Source organism: Lipotes vexillifer, unplaced genomic scaffold (assembly GCF_000442215.2).
Source record: "Lipotes vexillifer unplaced genomic scaffold, Lipotes_vexillifer_v1.1 scaffold321, whole genome shotgun sequence".
In the NCBI taxonomy this organism is placed as follows: domain Eukaryota; kingdom Metazoa; phylum Chordata; class Mammalia; order Artiodactyla; family Lipotidae; genus Lipotes; species Lipotes vexillifer.
Genome location: NW_006777145.1, coordinates 350,134 through 359,554, shown reverse-complemented (window position 1 = coordinate 359,554; position 9,421 = coordinate 350,134).

Here is a 9,421-nt window from a genome sequence, read left to right as displayed (position 1 = left end):
ACTCTTTCCTCACAAGAAAGAGAGGGAAAAAATTCACCCTATGTGACCGAGAGTCTCAGGGAAATAAAATATTAAAAGGATATGAACTTCTTAAGCGCATATAAATAAGACCAGCAGGGGCCCTGTTGGGTCAAAACTCAACTGCCACCCTGACTCCGGGCTCTCACTGTCCCCTGTACATTCCTCCCCATAAGCTTTAGTGTAATTATTTTTGGCACCTCGGTCTCTGTCTACTAAGTGATAAGGTCTTTGAGGGATCCTGAAGCATCTCTAGTGCTTAGCAGAGGCTGGATAGTAGGAGGTTCTAAATAATGTGTGTTTCATCAATTAATTAAAGCACCACTAGAGTAGTATGGCATGAAGGAGGGGAGAAACCACTCACAGGTAAAGTGACATTGTCTTGACATAGAATTCTACCAGTCTTTGAAATCATTTCAAGAATGGGAGGAATGGTGACCTCTCCTCCTCTCAGATTCCCTGAAAATGATTGAGATAATAAGGAAATAAGGACAAACTTACCCTCTACTGGAAACCAGGGCCAGATGACATGCACAGAGATTTCTATTAGATGTGATAAAGACACATATAAAGTACTTAAAAAATGGAGAGGTTTATTTCTCACTCACGGGATAGTCCAAACGTAGGAATCCCAGGTGTAATATACTATTGCATGTGGCTAAACTCTGGTTTATTCTATCTCATTCTGCTGTCTTAGTATGTAGTTCCCATCTATGTCCAAGGGGACTGCTCTAGCTCCTTCCACCACACACACATTCCACTGAGCAGGAAGGGAAAAGAAAAGGAAAGTGTACGTTCTTTCCTTTTAAAGGCATAATGTTGCACATACCACACCTACTTTTCTATCATTTGCCCCAATCCAATCATCTGGTCAAAACCGACTGGAAGGGAGGCTGTTTATATTGTCTTTGGCAGGTCAGCCATCTGACTTAATAAAATATTTAATTCTGTAGAAGAAAAAGAGACATTTACTGGAGGAAGAGCTAACAGTCTGTGCTGAAGTATACTTTGGACAAAATTTCATAGATTAAGATGAAAGTCGATAGAAATTCCTTTCATAAGAAGAGGAAGCGTTGTTTTTTGTGAAAAAAAAAATGGAAGAGAACTTGATAAAACCATGCCTACCAAAAGTCTAGTAGAGGAGGTGGGATGGATTGTGTAATTCTCAAAGACCCCTGGTAAAGATGGGACAGTTCTGATGCCAGAGGCCACAGAGAGCAGAAAGTCCATAGCAGCATCTGTGGGTGTCAGGAAAACAGAATTGTCCAGAGGCCTCTGGGAGTCTCGACAAAATGGCAAAGTGATTACTCAGCCTAGAAAAAGTTTTGACATTAGCTCCCTTTTTAATCGCCACCATCCCCCTATTCCTCATGGCTGGGTCTCAGAAATGCCTAAGTGGATGTAGAATAAATCAAGACTTTTCCTTTATCCCTTTATTTGGGCCTGTAAGAATCAGACAGGAAACCTTACTGACAGGACTCATTTCACCTACACAGTCTACACAAAACCAGCAGAGCTCTTTCTTCTTAAAGATGAACAAAAAGAGAGAAATATTCAGACATAAGAAAGATACCATGGTTCAAAAGAAAGAGAACAGTCCGAGGAAGGTGCAAGTGCATGTCAGTGGAAGAGATTTGCTTCAAGAAATGATATTTTTGAAAATATCTCAATTTTTTCTTAACAAATTAAATAAGATATCCATCGCAAAACAAATAGATTAGGCAGTCCTAAAAAAAGCACCATCTAAGACCAGGAAAGAATTCTCAGGGATCAAACATATAATTGCTGAATTAAAAAGTGCAATGTAGATAGTAACTGAATACAGTGGAAGAACAAATTAGTGAAGAAAAGAACTAGCCTAAGGCTTCCCTGGTGGCGCAGTGGTTGGGAGTCCACCTGCCGATGCAGGGGACACAGGTTCGTGCCCCGGTCCGGGAGGATCCCACATGCCGCGGAGCGGCTGGGCCCGTGAGTCACGGCCGCTGGGCCTGCGCGTCTGGAGCCTGTGCTCCACACGGGAGAGGCCACAACAGTGAGAGGCCCGCGTACAGCAAAAAATAATAATAATAATAACTAGCCTAATCAATTACCCTGGGTGTCAGAATGCAAAGCTAAAGAGACAAAAACAATGAGAGAAAAGATTCAAATAAAATTTGAAGACGCAAGCATGATTAGTGTGTCAACATAACACTTCACACTTTGATAGGTCCTCCAAGTACCAGGAAAAATTAGTATTGTTTCTGATATACACTCAGTAACATTTTTCAGTTTCAAAAATAAAGGAGAAAACCTACTGTTTGCATCTACTCAAAATAAGAAGGAAGAGAAAGAAGTGACAGAGGGAGAAAGGACATAAATGATGTATTTTAACCTCCAATAAACATAAGTTTAAAATTGTCAAAGACTGTAATCCTGCTCACTTGTCCACAGCACGTAGGAGATACAGGCAGAAAGTAGGTGCTCAACAGATAGGTTGAAGAAATGGAATTTTTAAGTGTTTAAGTGTTTTAAGTAGACAAACTTTTGACCAAAAATTCTACAACAATCCATATTGTTGTCCTGGTTTGAGAAAAACAGAAAGACAACCTCATATATGAATTTAGAGAGTATACGTTTCTCCCATACCCTTTGAGAAAAACATATTCAAATATGCATGATAGTTGGCTGAAAAATGAATGAAAGTATAGACATGAAGATATGGGGGCATCATGGTATTACAAACAACTGGTGAGAAGAAATAAAATCAAATGTAGAGTAAGTCTAAACAGTTACTGTTAAAGATTACACACTTAAAGCAAATGAGAAAACACTTTTGCAAAGTATTATAAATACAATATAAATAAAAATAATGTATAAGTATTTTTTTTTTTTTTTTTTTTTTTTTTTTTTTTGGTTTAGCTTTCTGGCCTGTCATGTCACTTTTTTTGCTTTTTGCTTTTTAAAATGTTTTCCTGTGAGTTTCCTTTTTTAGTGTTTATGGCTCATTTTCCTGTAATTGAGCCTTCAAAGTCTTAGACATTCTTACTGAAATAATTTATTTAAATAACTTTAAATAAACTGGTTGTTTTCCTTTATTGTGATTTACTACCTCTTGATGTTTCATTTCTTACCCACGGAAATCATTTTGTCTTTTCCTCATTTTACTGTTCTCAAAGCACTAATTTCTTCATAGAGCTACTATGGGGATCTTCCCGAAACGGGGCACGAACCCGCGTCTCCTGCATCGGCAGGCGGACTCTCAAGCACTGCGCCACCAGGGAAGCCCTATAAGTATTTTTATACCTATAATATTAAGAATGTTATAATCACATAAGATAAAGTACACATTTACTATGTATCTGGGTTCTAAGTACCAGATTATGAAAAAGAAAATTGGGATTTGGGTTGAAAGTCATAGAATAAAACCACATTAAAGTTTCCACTTTATTCGGGAAGAATATACATATGCATACCCTTTTTTACTTGATGTTGAAATTTTTTAAAAATATCACACAAGGCTTAATTTTTTAAAACAAGTGAATTTACAAAGAAAGGGGTGTGCTGAATTGATGAAATTGCAGTTTGTTTAAGTTTGAATTCAGATGCCCAGAATCCATTCTGGGTACTGATCTACCCTTGTCCTTTCTTTGTCCAGATGCCAGCTTTTTTGCTGCCAACTTATCAAAATGAGTTTAAGGAAATCTTCATGGTGCACCAGGTAACTCAGAATTGCCCTACCTATCCTTAATTTGTGTCCCTCCACCAGTTGCCATGCATGTAAAGGGGTCTCTGATCTGCCTGGTCTCTCTCTGTCTGCCTCAAAGTGCCACCTCACAGGAGACCCACATCCATCCCACCCACCAACACCTGGGGCTCACACCTCCTACATGCCACAAGCTCGGACCATCAACAGCTGCTTTGTGTTGTGCTTACCAAGTTCAGCTTGCTGTTAAAGGACCTTATGGCACTACTTTTCTGTTATGACACTGACTCATTTGGACCTGAGATTACCCACACGGAGACTTCTGGCCCAGCCCCCTGTGTTTCCAGCCAGCCTTTACAAACATAGTTGGGGAAGGATCCTCTTCCCAGAGGTGTGCATGGATTATCCCATCAAGTGTAATTATAGGACCAAGGAACTGGTTCTAGTTAGTGGCCCTGAATCTGAGAGCCTTCTCTCTGTGCTTACATTTGCATACTGGTGTGTGTGGGGTTCCAGGAATTCATAACACTTCACGTCTCATAACAAAGCCACCCTGTGAAGGACTAACTCAGCAGGACCCAGAAATGTATCCATGGTCCCCATCCTGCTTCCTGCTAGAATTCTCACTCCTTGAATCACCTCTCAGAATATAGCCAGCACTGAGGAACTACTGAAAAGCCACTGTATTTGCTCTCCTCTGTTTGCTTTTGACACCTTTCCTGCTTCAGGGGGACGTGATCCGGCTTTTAGGTTTAAAAGAGCCCGCTTCTGAGCACTAGGCTCCATTGAGGAGTGAAAATAAACAGGAAGGGAGAAGGTTAACCCTTCTTTATAACCTGTATGTTAAATAATGTCAACAGGATGCTGAGAACAAGATCTGTCGAGGAAATTCCACAGCTAAATGATGAAACTTGATGGTACTGGAATGGAGAAGCCTGGATGGTGTTTGCTTTGATCTAAGGACGTACTCACAAGAGGGTCTGGGAGGAGAGAGTTTAGAAACAAAGGAAAAAAATTAACATTAAATAATCCAAAGAGTATGACTGTTGTTTGGTGGCAGCTAGGACTGGGTTTCCACCTTAGAGGAGAAATCAGATCAGGAGCTTAGAGAAACGGACTTTCTTTTGATTCAGATTTACGGATTGTAGGAGAAGGGTTGTATATTAGTTTGTCCCCAGTGTTTAGAATTTTTTTTTTTTTAATTTTCTATAAAGAGACTAACTTCAGCCTCAGAAGAACATATTTAAGTTAATGAAGAGATACGAGGGGCAAAATATTACCTCCTTTCTTTCCATTCACCTACCCCAGGGGACACATTCCCATGTGGGAATGCTTAAACTTTCCCCACAGTTTTTCTCAGAGACATCAAAAATGCTGAATTACGTTTAATAGTTTACAATTGGAATTTGTCTTTATGAAAACGTCGGGCTGTGTAATTTATGGAAATTAGGCATGCATGCATCTCCATTGTGCTATGAGGCATTACGATACAGTAGGATTAGGCAGAAAGACAGAGACCTCATGATATACGAAAATACTTTGTGTCTAAACACTGCCCAGAGGTTGGAGAGGGATTTTAAAACGCTATTGTCCATCACAAAGGGGGTAGTTTCAAGAATAACCTAGTTTTGTTGTCGCTGTTGTTTTTGTTTTTAATGGAGGGAGGTAGCTCTTTTGTGTATTTGTTTCATATTTTACCCCGAAAACCACATGATATTATCACCGTGTTTTACTTTAGAAGGGATTCTTTTTAGTGTGTTGTGTTGTTTTGCAAATAGAAAGACAGGGTTATATATGCTTCAGATAACTCTGCCTTGGGATGATTTTCAATTGTTTAAACTAGAAAGTCTAGCAATCTCTGATAAATATTGGGATGAGCAAATCTGTAACTTTCAGAGATGTCTGGATGATTCCTTTTTCTCTTTAATAAAGCATTACTCAGTATGAACTCTGTAAGTGGAAAAAATTCCTTTGGGTTAAAACATATTGGGTCTGCTATGTTAAATTCGGAAGAAAGGCACTTCTTTTTCTTGACTCTTAAGTTTCTTGGAAAACACTCCTCTGAAGGTTTTAGAAACAAAAATGTAAGCCAAAATAATAATCATGATAACTGGTAATAATAAAAATAGCTTCCTTTTCATTCATGTCATTTATTTTTCAAAGATTAGCCACATACATGTATTTAGTTATCAAAGCACTTTCACTTCTCTGAAAATTCAGTTCGATTTACCTTTACAATATTTGCTCTCAGCCAGTCAGGAATCGAATGAAATTTAGCAGGTGTTGCTTTGGCTTTCTGAAACTGTAAAGAAATTCCAGAGATGTCCACACTTACACTTGCTGAGGGCTCTGTGGAACTGTGCTCAAAAATTACACACTATTTAATGAATGGTTCCATAATTTTTTTTTTCAGCTAATGACACTGTGGACATGCAATGTCTGATTAAAAAGAAGAAATCAGGATTAACTTTGATTATTTGGAAAGAATGTAGCTGCATATCAAATAACTTCCTCAATCTGGCTTAAAAAAAAAAAAGAAAAACACTGGCTACAAGTCACTGAAAAACATGGAACCCAGTAGAAAACTGGATCAGATGAGCCATATTTATAGCTGTACAAATAAACACATTTCAAATTCTGTTTGTTGGAGGCTCTCATTTTGAACAAGGAAAAAAACTGCTTCCTTTGAAATGGGAACCCTGCCATCTAGTGGGATGTTTTGGTATCACGTCTTAGACCATTTTTTGACATACTATAGAAATAGGTAACGTTAAATCTTGATTCATTTTAGAGTTATAGCATTTCAGAACTATTTTATAGGTTGAGAAATTGAAGCAGGTGAATTGAAACATGTTCCCCAAAGGCTCACCATTAGTTAATGATAGTGTTTTAAATAGTTCAAAATAATTGGCGTCTCACATACAATATTTTACTACTTAGACACATGATTAATTCTATTTCATTTTTATCTAACAACATTTTTGCAACTTACATTGCCATTTATCAATTAATACCTTTTTAATAATTCACAATTAATCTATAAAACAAATTCTGTATTATTTTCTAGTTAATTATTCCTTTGCCTAGAGGTAAAATTTTAATAGCTCATGAAAATGGTTTTTTTGGTTTGTCTTATTTTTGGTTTTGGTTCTCTCTCATAGAAAAAGTAAGCCAGAGTTAGGTAATAATATTCTGACTCATTTTTATTCTTCCCTGAGTCTTTAACTTTTCCTTTGAGCTTCCTAAATAATAAATGACTTAGTTTTTTAAAAAAATCATAGTATTATGTGTGTTAAAATTCATTTGCTTTTTAAAAGAAAACTGTAACAAATTGCTGAAGGAATACTTCTTCCCTAGGGAGAATCACACAACTGGGAAAAATTAATTATTCTATCATATTAAAATACTATCTTCAAGTAATAAGGACTCATTCATTTATTCAATAAATGTATTTTAGATCCCTACTAGGTGTCAAGCATGGGGACAGTACAATAAATGGCATAGTTCATTCTCAAAAAAAAAAAGAAGAAGCAGCATAATTTTAAACCCAAAGAGAAAAAATTTTTTTAAAAAAGAACTCTTCAGTATCAGAATAAGCAAACATACCGAAAAATAATCACATATGTCATGGGCACAATGATAGAAGCATCTGTGTAATGCACAATAGAAACTGGTTAGCTCTGTAGTGATGTAGGTCTGGGAAGATTTCACATAGAGAAACACTTGATCTGCAGAGAAAGGATCAACAGAAGTTTCCCAAGTTGGTGATTAAGCGAAGGGCATTTGGCGATGAGGAGTAGACCTGGCAAAGTATCTCAACATGATCAGGAAAGGGAAAAGTTCAGTGTGATCAGAGTATGTGTTTAGAGGTGGTATTAAGCTAAAAAAGAAGAAGCCATTAAACTGAGTGGGGTCTCATGCCATGGCAATCTAAGTGAGTAAGCCAGCCAAAATCTAAGTCTGTAAATACCTCAAGGTTGTGAAATCAAAACGCTAAGGACAACCCATCAGGAGCAGCCATCTAGACTGTAACCTACAGCCAATCAATAATTTTCTTACTCTGCTTCTGCCTTTTCTCTATAAAAGTCTCTCCTGAGCTCCTGTCGGTGGTGGAATACTCCTAACTATCCAGCTGGGCGCTGCTTGATTCCAGTTGATTTTTGCTCAGATAAACTCTTAAAAATTGTAATAAACCTCAGTCTAACTTTTAACAGTGGACACAACCAGACACCAGGAGAGAGTGGGCAGGACTAGATCTTTAGGAAGCCTTGATCCTACTGGGAGAGCATATGGGCAAAGAAGTTAAATCCCCTTCTCGTCACCAACCACCCGAAAGGTGTTCTCCTGGACCAGAAGAAGTGAGAGATGGTGCGAAGTGGAGAGCGCTGGGTTATCAGTCAGTAGGAAAAGGGTTTGGTTTGGAAAATCTACAGTGTGACTTCTTGGAAGAAGATTAAGTCAGGTTAGAATTACCTGGCCTGTCCCCTTTTCTGTAAAGGACAAAGCCCTGGCAAAATATTTATTTTATAAGCAGTTTGTTAAAAAAAAAAAAAAAAAAAAACGGTTTTCTAGTTAGATGCACTTTTTAATATAGTATAATTTATTTTTAGAAAAGTGTTCCTAAGGGAACATAAATTTTCATGAATTTTCACAAACAAAAGTGTAAGGAGCTCCCAGATCAAGAAACAAAATGGTAGCTTTGGGCTTCCCTGGTGGAGCAGTGGTTGAGAGTCTGCCTGCCAATGCAGGCGACACGGGTTCAAGCCCTGGTCTGGGAGGATCCCACATGCTGCGGAGCAACTAGGCCCGTGAGCCACAACTACTGAGCCTGCACGTCTGGAGCCTGTGCTCTGCAACAAGAGAGGCCGCGATAGTAAGAGGCCCGCGCACTGCGATGAAGAGTGGCTCCCGCTTGCCACAACTAGAGAAAGCCCTCGCACAGACACGAAGACCCAACACAGCAAAAATAAATTAATTAATTAATAAACTCCTACCCCCAACATCTTCAAAAAAAAAAAAGAAAACCACAGCTTTACTCCTTAAAAAAAAAAAAGAAAAGAAAAACAAACAAACAAACAAAACAACAACAAAAAAAATGGTAGCTTTACTCCAGACACCCCGAGGAAGCAGTCCAGGAACTTCCCCATAAGGGCAGCACCCTCCTTCTAACATCATGGAATTGTTTTGCCTATTTTTGAATCTTATCAAAATGGAAGCTTTATGGTATCCCACTGTTGTGTTGCTGTCCTCTAAAATACTGAATTGAAGTTACACACGTTTCTTTCCTGTAAGACTTTTCATCGGGGGGATCAGTGTGCAGTGTGCCCCACATGGGGACATCTGGCTTGAAAACCAAAATACCCTTCCTAGAGTTGCACAGTAGGCAGCACTTACTCTTGGTAAAATGTTGAATTCTGATGCATGTGCATCTTCTTCTAGGTTTGGGGCTGGCAAGAGCCGGATAATAAATAGGCTATGCTTTGTAGGCCACATGCAGCCTCTATTTCTTGCTGTTCTCCCTCTCCCTCTCCCTCTCCTCTTCCTCTTCTCTTTCTTTCCTTTCTTCTTTCATCCATTTAACTATGTAGAAACCATCCTTGGCTCACTAGTCATACAAAAACAGGCTATGGGCAGTGTCTGGTCTATAGTTTGCCAACCCACATCTGATCCTGTCACGATTTCCATAGCAATCAAGCTTTTGAAAATAGTCACTCTTTCCTC